Source organism: Rattus norvegicus, chromosome 13 (assembly GCF_036323735.1).
Source record: "Rattus norvegicus strain BN/NHsdMcwi chromosome 13, GRCr8, whole genome shotgun sequence".
Taxonomy (NCBI): Eukaryota; Metazoa; Chordata; class Mammalia; order Rodentia; family Muridae; genus Rattus; species Rattus norvegicus.
The window spans coordinates 58865906-58878617 of NC_086031.1; the positions used below are offsets into that span (position 1 = coordinate 58865906).

Consider the following 12712-nt stretch of genomic DNA (forward strand, 5'->3'; position numbering starts at 1 on the left):
CAGACAGAGTCAATTCTAGGTCAGAGTTTTTCACCGTAGGATGGCATCCCCATCCTTCTACTTGATGCCCTCTCTTTCTACTGTAGCTGGACTCTATAGGTCCCCTCTGCTCACTGCAGGGCATTTCATCTCAGGTCCTTTGGCACCAGAGAGTCTCTTACCACCCAGGTCTCCGGTACACTTTAGAGGGTTCCTCCACCTCCTACCTCCTAAGGTTGCCTGTTTTGATTCTTCCTGCTGGGCCTAAGAGCTTCAGTCTTGTTCCCCCAATGCCTGTTCATGTTCCCCTCTTCCCCTCTCTGTTGCTGCTTTCCCCACCCAGGTCCCTCCCACCCCTCTTCTCGATTGTTTTCTTCTCCCTCTCAAGTGGCATTGAGGCATCCTCACACTACAGAGCAATAGTGATAAAAAAAAAACTGCATGGTATTACTACAGAGACAGACAAATTGATCAATTGAATAGAATTAAAGACCCAGAAATAAAACCACACACTTATGCACACTTGATCTTTGACAAAGAAGCCAAAAATATACAGTTGGAGAAAGAAAACATCTCCAATAACTGGTGGTGGTCCAACTGGATGTCTGTATGCAGGAAAATGAAAATAGATCCATCCATGTTTGTCACCTCGCACAAAGTTCAAGTCCAAGTTAATCAAGGACCTCAACATAAAACCAGATACATTGAATCTAAGAGAAGAGCATGTGGGAAAGAGCCTTGAACAGGGGCATAGGGGGAAATTTCCTAAACAGAACTCTAATGGCTCATGCTTTAAGAACAAGAATTGATAAACGGGAGCTCATGAAACTAGAAAGCTTCTGTAAGGCAAGGACATAGCCAATAGGACAAATAAGCAACCTATGGATTGGGAAAAAAATCATCACTAACCCCACATCTGAGAGAGGACTAATATTCAAAATATATAAAGAACTCAAGAGGCTAACCACCCAGAAACCAAACAACCCAATCAAAATATGGAGTATAGAATTAAATAGAGAATTCACAACAGAAGAATCTGGAATAGCTGAGAAGCATTTAAAGAATAGTTTTTAGTATCAGGGAAATGCAAATCAAAATAACCCTGAGATTCTACCTTAGATCAATCAGAATGGCTAAGATCAAAATCTCAGGTGACAGCACATGCTGGCAAAGATGTGAAGAAAGAGAAACACTCCTGCACTGATGGTGGGATTGCAAACTGGTACAACCACTCAATCTGGAATTTCCTCAGAAAATTGGAAATAGATCTACCTGAAGACATAGTCATACCACTCTTGGGCATATACCCAAAAGATGGTCCACCATGTAACAGGGGTACATGTTTCACTATGTTCTTTTAATCATTTTAAAAATGTGTATGCTCTTGTTTCTCCAAATGGTGGTAGAAGGACATATGGGTGTTTTATTACAGGATGAACAGTTTCCATTAAAGGTTATTGGAGAATAAGATGACTCAGTGACTAATTGGCAGAATGCAGAGATAATTAACTGGAAAATGTTTTCTTTCTGAAAAAAATTTAGAAAGCACATATGATTTGCTATAAATATTACAACCAGAAGGTATTTATTAGGCATGGTTCACCACTTCAATCATTTTAAAAGTAGTATTATCAAATGAGCTAAATTGTTTTAAATTACAGTGTGGGATTGTGAAGACAGAACTTAGGTACCACCCACACATCTCATGGTAATTAGCTCTCATTTCCATCACAGAATTTATACATAGACATGAGGACTTCAGGCCAACCCGCTGAAGTAATAGCAAGTTAGAATACCTACACTTTCTGAGTGAAACAATGTGCTTGCAATCGTTTTCAGGATTGATAGGCTCTTCCTTAACCAAAAGAAGAAGCTGGTACATTTTGCTGGCATTTTATGCTCAGGCCAGTGCCCTTTCTTCTTTCTTCCATTGTTTTCCTTCATTTATATCCCAGGTCATAGGTGGTGATCAATGTACAGCAGGCTTTTGGAATGGCTTTGCTAGGGAATCCCGAGAGGTCTGGTTTTGAACTTAACTCCTTGTGAGAGGGTTCATATATGGTTCTGCCAAAATCTAGAGTCCTATAAACAACTTTGGTAGGGTAGATATGTGGCTACCTCTACTTAGGGTTGAGCTGTGGCTAAAATTCCCAGGGTAGCTTTTGTCGTCTCTAACCACTTAAACGTTTTATTTTGCACCTGTGTTTGCTTCCATTTCCCTCTTTCACTGGTCGAGTTGACTTTAGTTGTCCTGGGTTTGTTTACAGATCTGTTTCCACCACAATAATTCCCTCCAGTTATTAAAGTGCCTCTTAAAACCCAGTCTCATGGTTCCCACCACTGGCTTGTCTGCATGTTCTTTAGAGATTGCTTTCTCCTCACTCCTTTCTACCAGCGTCATTATGCATTAGAAAGAAAAAAAATTATGCTTGGCTAGAATTTATGTGGTTTTTTAGAAAGGATTTTGTCATTTGTTTTTTGTTTTGTTTTTTTTTTTTTGTCTCTAGAACATCTTGTCTGGCAGAATTCCAAAACTGAAAACCACAATCATTATAAAAGAGAGTTGAGGGTGAATAATTCTTTTCTCTGCAATTCAATATGTTCTGGATTGATGCCACATTTATATGGAAGCAATTGGTTATAGTGGATGTTCCTAAAGTGTGTACTTAAAAAACATGTATCTGCAGTACTGTTTTTAGCTTGTCCAAAAAAATATTTCACAATGGCAAAAATGGTTTAAATTTAATTTTCTTCAATATAATACTGTTTGTTATCTGTGATTATTGAGCATTGTAATATGATGAGAATGCTTAGCTTTTAAATTACATTATTTCTAGTTTCATGTGTCTAGAGTCACAGAACTTATGGAATGTATATATTTATATATACATATATATGTATGTATATATATACACACACACACATATATATAACTTATATATTGAAATGTATATATAATTTATTGAAATAGCTTACAGGAGCTGCAGTATAATGAACCCACAATGGGCAGTATCTAGAAGTTGCTCAGTCCCACAAGGCTGGATATTTCAGCTGGTCTTCTGTAGAAGTAGGTTCCAACAGATGTGCTGGCAAATAAATGCAAGCAGGTGAAGAAGAAAAAAGCCTTTCTTCCATTGTCATTATGTTTGCCTCCAGAAGAAGGTGTGTCCCAGATTAAAGGTGTGTACAGTAACACCTGGACCTAAGCTTTTCTTTACTTGAAAGTTTCTCTGTCCAAGGCTGGCCATGAACTCCAAGGTCTGCTTGCCTCTGTTTTCATTGAAAAGTCTTCTCTATAATAATCATAACCATATTTTTGAGGTTAGGAAGGAGTCTTGTAATTTCTGAGTCTCGACTTCACTTAGAGAATGTTTTCCAGTAGTAATAGAGACAAGAGCAATACAACTCTTATGTACTCCTAATTGGTAAACTATTGGTCATTTTTCTTGATGAATAAAGTAGGTACACAGTTGCTACAGTCAGGATGTATGTGGTAGCTTGAATAAGAATGGTCCTCAAAGACTCATATCTTTGAATGCTTAGTTACTAGGAAGTTGCACCATTTGAAACAGTTAAGAGTTGTGACCTTGTTGGAGGAAGTACGTCACTGGAGGTTTGTGGTTTCAAAAGACTTTTCTGAGGGTGGATTAAGATGTACTTCTTAACTACATGCTTGCCATGCCTGATGTCATGCTTCCTGACATGATAATGGAGTGAAACTGTAAGAAAGCCCCCTACTAAATGATTTCTTTTATAAGTTTAACTTAGCCATGGTGTCTTTCCACAGCTATAGAGCAGTGACTAAAGACATTATTTAATTTATGATTTTTTTATACCCATTTCAAAGGTGATCATTGTCTTAACTTCAGAGATAGATAAAGGCAGCTTTAGAATATAAAGTACAAGTAATCAACTTATTTTCTTGCCAGTGAGTGTAATAGGAGTTCAAAGTCACCCAAACGGTGAGTGGATTTGGTTTTGTTATGAGATAGTAAATCAGTTTTCTCCTTCTGGATTTGCCGTGTGTAGATCTATTAACTGAAAGTTCTATCCCTTGTCTTCTTGCTCCCATGTTTTCCTCTGCTCTTCTAGCCCTTACTGTGTAACTTTTAGGGCTTTTGATTAGGTTGGTTTCATTTAAATAATTAAAAGGCAGGACGCCCCGACGGTAGCCATCTGCGTCGCAGACGGCTCGGCGCCCCCGCCTCCGCAATGCCCCCCAAGAAACAGGCTCAGGCCGGGGGCAGCAAGAAGGCGGAGCAGAAGAAGAAGGAGAAGATCATCGAGGACAAAACTTTTGGACTAAAGAATAAGAAGGGAGCAAAACAACAGAAATTTATTAAGGCTGTCACTCATCAAGTGAAATTTGGACAACAGAATCCTCGTCAGGTAGCACAAAGTGAAGCTGAAAAGAAATTGAAGAAAGATGACAAGAAGAAAGAGCTATAAGAACTAAATGAGTTGTTCAAACCGGTAGTTGCTGCACAAAAAATAAGTAAAGGTGCGGACCCCAAATCTGTGGTGTGCGCATTCTTCAAACAGGGACAGTGTACTAAAGGAGATAAATGTAAGTTCTCTCATGACCTCACTTTGGAGAGAAAATGTGAAAAACGAAGTGTTTGCATTGATGCAAGAGATGAAGAACTTGAAAAAGATACCATGGATAACTGGGATGAGAAAAAGCTGGAAGAAGTAGTAAACAAGAAGCACGGTGAGGCGGAAAAGAAAAAACCAAAAACTCAAATAGTGTGCAGACATTTTCTTGAAGCTATTGAAAATAACAAGTATGGCTGGTTTTGGGTGTATCCTGGAGGTGGGGACAATTGCATGTATCGCCATGCACTTCCTCCTGGGTGTGTGCTAAAGAAAGACAAAAAGAAAGAAGAAAAAGAAGATGAAATATCATTAGAAGATCTAATTGAAAGAGAGCGTTCTGCCCTAGGTCCAAATGTTACCAAAATCACTCTAGAATCTTTTCTTGCATGGAAGAAAAGGAAAAGACAAGAAAAGATTGATAAACTTGAACAAGATATGGAGAGGCGGAAAGCTGACTTCAAAGCAGGGAAAGCGCTGGTGATCAGTGGTCGTGAGGTGTTTGAGTTTCGTCCAGAGCTGGTCAATGATGACGACGAGGAAGCAGACGACACCCGTTACATTCAGGGAACAGGAGGTGATGAGGTTGATGACTCTGTGGGTGTAAATGACATAGATCTAAGCCTCTATGTCCCAAGAGATGTAGAAGAGACAGGGATCACTGTGGCCAGTCTTGAAAGATTCAGCACCTATGCGTCAGATAAGGACGAGAACAAATTAAGTGAAGCTTCTGGAGGTCTGGCTGAAAATGGTGAAAGAAGTGATTTGGATGAGGACAACGGAGGGGGAGGACAGGAAAATGGGTCCATCGATGCTGTTCCTGTTGATGAAAACCTGTTCACTGGTGAAGATCTGGATGAACTAGAAGAAGAATTAAACACACTTGATTTAGAAGAATGACGACAAGGAAGAAAATTAGGTCGGCTCAGTACGATCAACATGAACTGAGATTGACAACGTTAATTGTTTTGCCACCCGGAATCAACAGGATGTTTATTTCCCCGTGATGATTCTGGAGGGACTCTGTCCTCCAAAAGGAATACTCTCCCTGCGTCTTCTCTTCTGACTCTGACTACAGCTCTTAGTAAGTTCAGAGTAGTTGGTGATAAATTAAAAATGCTCATTACAGAAGACGATTGTTGTTGTAACTGTCCACTCATGTAGGAAGTGTAAACGCTTTTCCAGCTTTTGTTTACTTTGGGCATGTGTAATTTCCAGGAACAACAAATTTACACTTAAAATACTTGTGTTTGATGCAGTTTTTAATGAGTGGCTTCCTTTCCTTTGTATTTATGTTTTAGAGACGACCTGAAAAGTGAGCACTGTACTTGATAAAGGAAACTGCATATGCAGGTTCAGTATTGTACGTGGACATGAGAATGGGAAACTGCATATGCAGGTTCAGTATTGTACGTGGACATGAGACTGGGACTTGTTCAATCCAACAGGGTCAGCTACAGCGCCCTGTATGAAAGATGTTTGAAGTTCTCCCCTTTTTGCCAATAAAGTTGTAAATAAAAACCATCATACATCCAAAAAAAAAAAAGGCAGGAAAAATATTGAGTGCAACAGGTAGTAGAGAAGTTTCAAAAACAGAAAACCTGAGTAGACAGAGGCAGCAATTGAAGAAAGCTGATAATGAGTCCTCAAGGGGTTGGGGGGTGGGTTAGGGAGATTCAGAAGCTAAAGCCCATCTTGCCATTCAAGGTTAAGGAGGATCTTCATCCTTTAATTAGGGCTAGTCAGTTGAAGGAAAGATGACTGATTGGCTCACAACTATTGTTCTAAACATGTCCTGGATCAGTCTTGAAGTTGTTAAACTAGGGGATCTGCACCTTACTGTGAAAAGAAAAAGCATATATGGCTTTTTAAGCTACAAGGCTTTTGTCTCAGGTTATAAGGGTGAGGAGGAAGCAAGACATTTTCTAAGTCCATTGTCTTTATTACCTACTTGTGACTCCTCTCCCTATCTGTTTACTTCTCTGGAACCCTATCTACCTCAGAGTAGGCAGATACAAACAAAAAAACAGCAGTGAAATACACTACCATCAGTAACAATAAAAAATAATAAACAAAAATTAAAAGCAGGATCATGAGCTCACTTACCTTCTGACCTCTAACAGGTCAACTCCTAATAGATTAAGTCAGTTTGTCATGCTGAATTCTGTTATTTAATGGATAAAGCCCCTTACATGAAACCTGCAGGGACTAGTAGTAAGAGCCTTCTTCTTCTTCCTCCTCCTCTTCCTCCTCTACCTCCTCCTCCTTTTCTTCTCCTTCCTCCTCCTTCTTTTCCTCCTTTTCTTCATTTTCCTCTTTCTCTTCTTCTGCCTTCTCCTCCTCTTCTCCAGAGAGCTGATTAGAAAAAAAAATTGTTCTTATTTAGTTACCAATTGAATGACATCAGGAATTAATTGAATAATTAATAATATACTCTTGGTAGCAGTAAAATGCAGTGGTGCTTACTATAGTTGAAGACTGAGGGCCATGGAGTGGCATTCCAGGCTACCTATATGCCCATGGGACCCTTACCTTTTAAAAGATGAACTTTTCTCTATTGCATATGATAACAATCTTATAAATGGTGATTTTGCAACAAATGCGTGTGCAAATGTTCTCTGGACAAATAAATCAAGATTTGTCCTTTAGCACCATGATAGATATTTTAAGGAGCATTAGTTAGGGGTTGATGATCAGAATCTTACATAAACTCAATTTACTTCGTTTATGAGATTATATCATGATTTAATTCACAAGATTTATCAAAGAAATGTATTTTATCAAAGAAATGTCAAAATTGCAATATTATTTCTTGTTCTTGGTAGCTGTGCTCGTATGTGACATCTAGTTGTTCTTTTCACCACTCTGACCTCCCCACATAGCAAATTGGCAACAGAGGTGACCTATTCTCTGCCACACCCCAACCAGATGAAATAACAAAGTAGAATAGATGGCAGTAGAAACAATAGCATTCCCATAATCCCTGGCTGTATTTTTTCAAATGAAAGAAATTCTTCCAATGTGCCCTTTGGTATGATACAATACTAACCTTTAAAATGCCCTTTTCCCTTTTCGTTGACATTCTATAGACTAGGAAAAATAAATAGAACTTGATGACATGTAATGGCTCGTGGGTGAACAGGCAGTAGCAGCATAGCCATTCATGTAATTGTCTCCACTGTCATGAGCACTAACATGATGCTAGGAGGAGCTAAAGTCCAAAGCCAGCATGAGCCTTTTGAACTGTAATGCCATCAAAATAAGAAAGGATCTATTAATCAAATATCTGATCAAGTTATACTTCAGCATCATATTTTTAAATCTCTTCATATTTTAATATGTTATATAAATTGGGTGCATCTCACCTTACACCTCAATTTATAATGTTAATGGTTAGCAAAGAATGGAAATTGCATATAAAATATTTCACGACATAATTTATTTTGTTTACAGACTGTCACACTATTAAAATATTCACCACATATAACTGAATATAGAGGAGGCAAATAAGCCCACTTTTGATCATCTTAAATTTTTTGAGAACGTTCTCTTAATTATATACTTCTGTCAACTTTACATCATTTGCTACTCCAATCCTTCTCTATTAACTGTTACAGTCAGAAGCCTTTAAAGCTAAGTCTACATTCCTATATCCTTTTATTCCTATATTCTTTTCCAGAAATTTGGAAGTTCTTGTTTTCCATGTGCAGTTTGATGATAAGTTCCACTAAATTTCCATAACCCCTGCATTCTCGCAGTGTGTATTCATCTGCCTAGTTAAATATTTCATAAGCATTTTAAACCTAGCATATTCAAAAATTAATCCATGCCACCCCTCTCCAAACAAAGCAATCATTTCAGTGATGGGCAGGAAAACCCACGATCTAACAGCGAAAACATGGAGCTGTCATCTTCCAATTTCACACTTTCAATTCCAATCTCATTTTAAATACTTGAGATTTTAGAAATACTTTATTGTTAACTATCTACATTCAATGTAACCCACCCACTTTTTCCATCTTTATTAACTTGGGCATTTCTTATTTACATTTCAAATGTTATTCCCTTTCCCAGTTTCCATGCCAACATCCCCCTAACCCCTCCCCTTCCCTTCTATATGGGTGTTCCCCTCCCCATCCTTCCCCCATTACCACCCTCCCCCCAAGAATACCATTCACTGGGGTCCAGCCTTGGCAGGACGAAGGGCTTCCCCTTCCACTGGTGCCATTACTAGGCTATTCATTGCTACCTATGCAGTTGGAGCCCAGGGTCAGTCCATGTATCATCTTTGTAACCTATCCATTTTAGGTATGGAATTCATTTCTTAGTAGGCTCAGGTTTATACAGCCATAACCATGATGTATTTTTGGTATATTGTGGTCCTTTAATTAAAAAGGCCTTTACATTTTAGCAGTGATCACCATCCTCTCTTTCTTCTCCCAGATATACAACCACTGGTTCATTTCCTATTTGTATCTTTAGGAACTGATTTTAGACAATTTACATGAATGAAATTTGATAACTTATGGTTTTTGTGACTTTGATTTAGCATGTTTTCAAAGTTCACTCAGTTTATATAATGTGACATTTCTTTGTCTCTCTTTTTTGCCCATAATGCTGGTCCAGTGACCAGCCTGTCTTGGGATCCATCTTATGGGGTGGGGGGTCACCAAAGCCTGACACTATTCCTGATGCTATGTTGTGCTTGCAGACAGGCACTTAGCATGGCTGTTCTCTGAGAGGCTCTACCAAGAGGTGAGTGAGACAGATGCAGATACTTATAGCCAACCATTGGACTGTGGTCGTGGGACCCCTATGGAAGTGTTAGGGGAAGGACTGAAGGAGCTGAAGGGGATGGCAACCCCATAGGAAGACCAACAATCTAAACTAACCCAGACCCTGGCAGCTTCCAGAGACAAAACCACCAACCAAAAAGAATATGGGCTGGTCCGAGGACTCTGGCACATATGTCGTACAGGACTGCCTTGTCTGGCCTCAGTTAGAGAAGATGTATCTAATCCTGTAGGGACCTGAGGCCCCCAGGGAAGGGAAATGCAGGGGGTGAGCGAGTGGGGGTGGTGGTGGTGGTGGTGGAGTACCCTCTCAGAAGCAAAGGGGAGGGAGAATGGGATGAAGAACTTTGGGAGAAGGAACTGGGAGGGGGCAAAATCTGGAATGTAAGTAAATGAAATAATTAATTAAAAATAAATCATTTTATTTGTTTAGTTGATTGGTATTTATCTATTTCTTTTGAACTACTGCATATGTGAATTCTATAAACAATTGTGGGCAACCTTTCATTTATGATGTATATTTTCATTTCTCTTGGTTGCATGCATGGGGAAGAATTACTAGACTGGAAGGGCGTTGTAATTCATACTTTGAGAAAGTACCAACCTGCTTGTCAAAAACACGACAGCATTTTATATAACATTTTCCATTTCTCTATGTTCCTGTTATTGCTCGTCTTTTACTCTAGCTTCATCATAGAAAGCAGGAAGCCATTTGTGTATTTGTGTGTGTGTGTGTGTGTGTGTGTGTGTGTGTGTGGTACACTCTCCGATGAATAATGATGTTGTTTTTTTCATGTGGTTATTAGCCAGTTATATATCTTCTTTGAAAGACATTCTGCTTTAAACCATTTAAACATTATTCATTTATAATTTCATTATTTATTTTTTGTAATGTATTATTTGGGGAAATAATTTCTTTTTTAAAAAGATTTTATTTTTTATTTATTTTATGTATGAATACACTGTAGCTGTCTTCAGACAGGGGATGGGATCTCATTACAGATGGTTGTAATTTCTTTAGCGCAGGATTTTCTTCGCGTCTTTGCAATGTATCAATAGATAATTTTTTCCTCAGCTATCACTTCTGTCCCTTTTTCTACACATCATTCTTCAGAATATTATACCATGTCTTGATTACTCTAGTCTTGTAATAAGTTTTAGGATCAGTAGTGTGAGTCATCCAGAGTCCTGTTTTTGTTTTTAAAAGAGTATTTTTAAGAGAATATTTTGATCAGTCTACATTTTATATTATGACTCAAATTAAAATGTCAGCTCGTTAACTTCCTACATAGTCAGTTAAAAATTATTCGGAATTGTATTGAATCTATGGATCAATCTGAAGAATACTGATATCCTACTACTTCTGTTTACTCTGAATGGGACATATCTTTCTATATTTTAAAATATCTTAATTGCCTTCAACACTGTTAGGCATTGTTAAATATATAAATCTTGGAGTCCTATTGTTCATTAAGTGTGTGTGTGTGTGTGTGTGTGTGTGTGTTTGTGTGTGTGTGTGTCTTCATGCCTGAGTATCTTCTAGTCTTTTTTGAAAATATTTTTTAAATTTTATTTTTAAAGTGTTCCTCATTAGTATACCAAATTTTTATATTGACTTTAAATCTTATAACAGTGAATATATGAAATTAGACACCCTAGCTCTTTTGAAGGGGGACTCTTTAGTCTCCTCTATTTGTTCTTTGAGTCCTGACTGTTCTTTACTGCCCTTACTATTACTTTTTCTTTCTATTTTATCAGTTAACATTTTTCCTTTAGTGAATATTTAGCCTTTCTCTTATGGGATAATCTCTCATGCTATGAAACCCTCATTCCTATTTTTATTTTTCAAATCGCTATTCTCATTTCAACTTTGTTCCCTCCAGTTCTGAACATATTGCCTATTGTTGTTTTTTTAAAAAGAGTTTTGATGCAGGCATCTGCTTCAAATTCTCAGCAAAAACTTATCATTCATATGGTAGAGAATGAAAGTATCTCGATATTCCACGAATCTTAAATAGTGTATCCCTGCTCTTATCCCCAAGTTCATATTGCCCACACACTCTCTTAATTTCTGCCCTTCGATTACTACTAATCCACTCTCTCTTGTTTGTTCTAGGATCAAATTTTTCCTACATTCATATAGACAAGCACTATGTAGATGGCACTCTCTTCCTTGAATGCTCTTGCTCTCCATATGCCTCAACAACTCCACATCACTTTTTAGATCTTGAGATGTTTTCCATTTCCTCTATGCCAGGGTAGTTTCTCTGTAACTTTAGCCATCTTGTTGCCAGTACCATTTCCATATCCATTCTAAATATAAGTAGTTGATCAGGGCAGTTTTTGGTTTTAGGACTAAAAGTTTGTCTCATTAAACAACGTAAGAAAATGGTAGTGATTGTGTTTGTTTCAATATGATCTTATTGCCTGATCCCTAGACAAGTGTCGAGCAAAAATGTATGAAATAAGTGAATCATTATTATAGATTTTGAAAAGTAGTTTAAGACTACTAGAGAAGAATGATTTCTGTGATCATTAGAGGCATGGCCTGCAGTGGCTTTTGCACAGCTTGTTAACCCCAAATAATATAGCATTGTTCTCACTTCTCACAGATATCTAATTAGGAGCATTGAGGTTCAAGAACTTTCTATTGTGACATTAACGTGTATCCTTAGAAACATTTTCTCTCGTCTCAAGGAAAATACCTTATTATTTATGTTGTTTTTGCATTTAGAACTCTTCTCAACAAAGTCACTAGTGGAAATGTCACCTACAAAAGAGCAAGATCTTAAGAATCTTTAAAAACTGCGTGACTGTTTCAAAATTATTCAATATTTCTGAGTTTCCATAAAATCTATGACATCATTTATTGTTTATAAACATCCACAAAAGTCTAGTTTCTTTCTCTTTAACCCACTTTCATCTCATCATCTCTAACTATAATGATTCTTAGTACAATAAATAATTGTTCAACTAGTTTATAATTGCTGGAACCAGTGACTTTCAACATAAAATGCAACCATATAATGAGTTATGAGAATAATCTATTGGATTCTAAGAGAAGTTGATGCCCTTAATGTGAAAGTGAAGACATAAGTTTATTCTATAAATGAAAGAGTGATTTTTGGATTGTGTTATTAAATTAAAGCAAAGAATTTAACTTCAGTATTTTAGTAAAATTAATATTTATGTAAAATGGATATGTTTAAAAATATTTCTTTAAAGAGACCTCAGGTGAAGTTAACTATTAGAAGTGGAAATTCTATTCTTGGATATATATTTAGTAGATCAGAAAGAAAACATACATTACATTTAATCTTACTCTACTTGAAATTCCTTTTTAAAAT

The 12712-nt window shown here is 37.4% G+C and overlaps 1 pseudogene; it reads left to right on the forward strand.

Annotated features, from left to right (window-relative positions):
- The first annotated feature begins 4136 nt into the window (after nucleotides 1–4136).
- Zc3h15-ps3 (zinc finger CCCH-type containing 15, pseudogene 3) lies at nucleotides 4137–6118 on the forward strand (annotated as a pseudogene).
- The last annotated feature ends 6594 nt before the right edge of the window (nucleotides 6119–12712 follow it).